The 3,490-nt window shown below is 38.7% G+C and overlaps 1 non-coding gene across 1 annotated transcript; it reads left to right on the plus strand.

Annotated features, from left to right (window-relative positions):
- The first annotated feature begins 3,114 nt into the window (after positions 1 to 3,114).
- Positions 3,115 to 3,218, plus strand: LOC130018689 (U6 spliceosomal RNA). Its single transcript, XR_008791589.1, has one exon. It is a non-coding gene; the product is annotated as a U6 spliceosomal RNA (small nuclear RNA).
- Positions 3,219 to 3,490: the final 272 nt, after the last annotated feature.

The following is a 3,490-nucleotide window of genomic DNA, read 5'->3' on the forward strand; positions in this document are numbered from 1 at the left end:
AGACCTGTTATTGTTACTGTTTTTGGCATATTGAATACGTCACGGGTAGCTTGCCAGGCTCTGCTGTAGGGGCGGAATTCCCTCAGTAGCTTGCCAGGCTCTTTGAGAGGGATGGAGCCTTTTGGAGGACAGAGGCTTAATTTATAAGAAGCATAATTCCATATAGTCACTGTCACTGTCACGGTCCTCCCGTTGTTCATCGATTTGCTCAAGCAGGCCCAGTAACATTGTGAGACTTGTTGTTACTGTGCTTGGCATATCGAATACATCACGGGTAGGTTGCCAGGCTTTGCCATGCGGGCGAGATACTCTCATTAGCTTGCCAGGCTCTCCGAGAGGGGTGGAGGAATTGAACTCAGGTCGGCCGCATGGGCCGCGTGCAAGGCAAATGCATTTTTAATATTAATTTTGTGTCCCTGAAATTTACTGAATAATTTATTATTTCTAACAGTTCAAGACCAGGATTGAGTGGGATTTATTCTTGGATGCAAAGATGGTTTAACCTGTGCAAATCAATTAATGTGATATACACTTTGGCAGAAAGAATAAAACTACATGGTTTTTTAAAAATTTTTTTTATTAGTGAAACACCATGAGGTACAGTTGTAGACTTACAAATTTTTGTACTTGTGTTTCCGTTGTACAATGATCGAGTACCCATCCCTCCACCAGTGCTCAATTTCCACCACCACTGATCCCAGTACCCCCCCCACCCCCCGTTTCCCCCCATCCCACCCTGCCTCTGTGGCATGGCACTCCCTTTTGTTGTCTCTCTCCTTTTGGGTGCTATGGCCTGCAAAAGAGGCATCGAGTGGCAACATGTTCTGTCTAGAGTCTAGTCTCAGCATGCTTCTCCCATCCTGGGGGGATTCTTCCAATACCCCCCATTTGGTGCTCCCTTCTACATCTGGGCTGCCTTTACCCCTAGAGTGTGAAGCTGGCCTCCAAGCCATGGAGTAAACCTTCTGATATTTATCTCGGCTATTCTTGGGTGTTAGTCTCTTATTTTGTTACTTTATGTTCCCCAGATGAATCTTTCTATGTCTATCCCTCTCTTTCTGACTCATTTCGCTTAGGATGATACTTTTCATGTAAAACTACATGTTTCTCTGAATAAGCATCACCCCTCCAAAATAATCCTTAAACCAGGGCAGTGATATTTGAAAAAAACTCAACCACCATTCAAGATAAAACTCTTAAAAAACTTAAAAAACTAGTGTAAAAGAAACTTGTTGCAACACAATAAAAATCATGTACAAAAAACCTGTGTGTTAATGCCTGAGAAATAGCGTAAAAAATTGGAAAAAGATTCTGACAACAAATGCCCTGAGTTCTAACGTATTTTCTGCAGTTTACCTGTAGTGTAAGGTGGGTAATTCCTCTGGACTTGGGTTAGTCACCTAAAATAAGGGAATACTATTTAGCTCACTAGCTTATTGCAGACATTAAGGTTATATACATAAATATCCAACACAACTCCTGGCATCCAGAAAATGTTCATAACATATTAACATCCTTTCTGTCTAGGTTCCCATCTGCATAATTCAGAGCAACTCTGATCACTCAGAAATTTAGAAAGAGAACTATAAAGTATCATGTTTTAAGAAAAAAATATATATGTTACTCTAATAGGGATATGTCATGGAAAAGATGATTTGTAGACCATTATTTTTTCTTATTTGTACCTCCATATTATAATAACACACACAAGATTAAAATAAATGTGAAAAATTATCTAAAGCACAGATGCAGCATAGCTTATCTAACAATGACTATTAAAAAAAAGACTTAGATATGAAGTGCCAGGGACCAAGTTAAAGGGCTAGTGTATTTGCTGCATATGTTAGAGACCTGAGTTTGATCCCCTGCATCACATGACCCCCTGAAACCCTCTTGGAGTAACCAAGAACACCATGTTTGGAATAGCCTCTGGGTGAGCACCATTGGTGTGGTCACCAGCAAACAAACCAAAAAAATCCAACAAAGGATAAAAGGGAACTTAGAGGACTTTGCTAATTTCCAGTTGGAAAAATAAATCTAGAATATCTAATGACTGATTTATTTGACTATTGTGAAAACCTCTTGGTGTGTCTGCATGTGTTTGTGCCTGTGCATATGTAAATGGTCATTGTCATTTTTGAGTGATCACTGAACTCTAGCATGAAACTTCAAGGAAACTCAGGAAAACCAGTGCTCAACAGGGCATACCATTAATCATTCGAAAACAAAAAATTTTCCAGACATAATCTAGCAAGTATATTATTTATTCAGCAAGGCAGACACTTCAGGATACCTAGACCTTTGTTCTGTGCTATAAAGTATTTGTAGATCCTGCATTCTCAGGCTGCCCTCTTCTTCCTCCAGTTTGTTGGTGACTATTTTTCCAGAATATTTCATGCAGGGTAAGGGGCTGGAGTGATAGCACAGTGGTAGGGCGTTTGCTTTGCATGCAGCCAACATGGCCGACCCGATTTCGATTCCTCCACCCCTCTCAGAGAGCCCGGCAAGCTACCGAGAGTATCTTGCCCACATGGCAGAGCCTGGCAAGCTACCTGTGATGTATTCGATATGCCAAACACAGAAACAACAAAGTCTCACAATGGAGATGTTACTGGGCCCGCTCGAGAAAATTGATGAACAACGGGAGGACAGACGGTGACAGATTTCATGCAGGGTAACCCAGTAACCCAGATGTGACTGTGTAGAAGAAAATGAATTTTCTAATTTTTCTGATCACAGAGTGATTCTCTACCTTATCAATACATTATCCATTATGCTAGAGGTTTTTTTAGGTGAAATAATACAAGATCAAGTTACTAAATACAGGATTATATCTCTTGGGTTTTACTTTAATTCCAGTGTTCTGCTATTTTATGATATGTCTAGCACTTTGAATTATTTCCATTTTTTCTCATTTTACATAAGCTAGACAGTCACAAATCAGACCAGAAATTATATATAAAAAGAAAATTTTCTTAAATTTTTGGTGCTAAAGGGAAATATTACTTCATGTCAGTCTGTCTGTGAAATGGAATATTTGGTATTAAACATCTTCTAGACCCAAATTGGACCTGTGTGGAGTGCTTTTTCTGACAACTAAAAAAGAGGCTAATAGTGCTTGTTTCTGCAGCACATTTACTAAAATTGAAACAATATAGAGAATAGCATGGCTTCTGCGCAAGGATGACACACAAATTTGTGAAACATTCCATATTTTTTTATAAAAAGGGAAAAAACAGCTGACATAAAATTTATTAACAAATTAATCAATAAACAGTTGGAGGTCTGGAAGACTATGTACCTAGTATAAAATTCAAGCCTGGTGAAAATGTCCAATATGAGATACTCTCAAAGAAAATATTTTATTGGAAAAAAGTGAATTCTTGAACAGGATAGACAAAAATTAAGCAAAACAGGATAATTGGAAGTATTCTATAGAAATGCCAGTTCTATAGAAATGCCAGTTCAACAGTTCATTGGGTTCCTCTAA

This window comes from Sorex fumeus, unplaced genomic scaffold (assembly GCF_029834395.1).
Source record: "Sorex fumeus unplaced genomic scaffold, SorFum_2.1 ptg000265l, whole genome shotgun sequence".
NCBI classification, from domain to species: Eukaryota; Metazoa; Chordata; class Mammalia; order Eulipotyphla; family Soricidae; genus Sorex; species Sorex fumeus.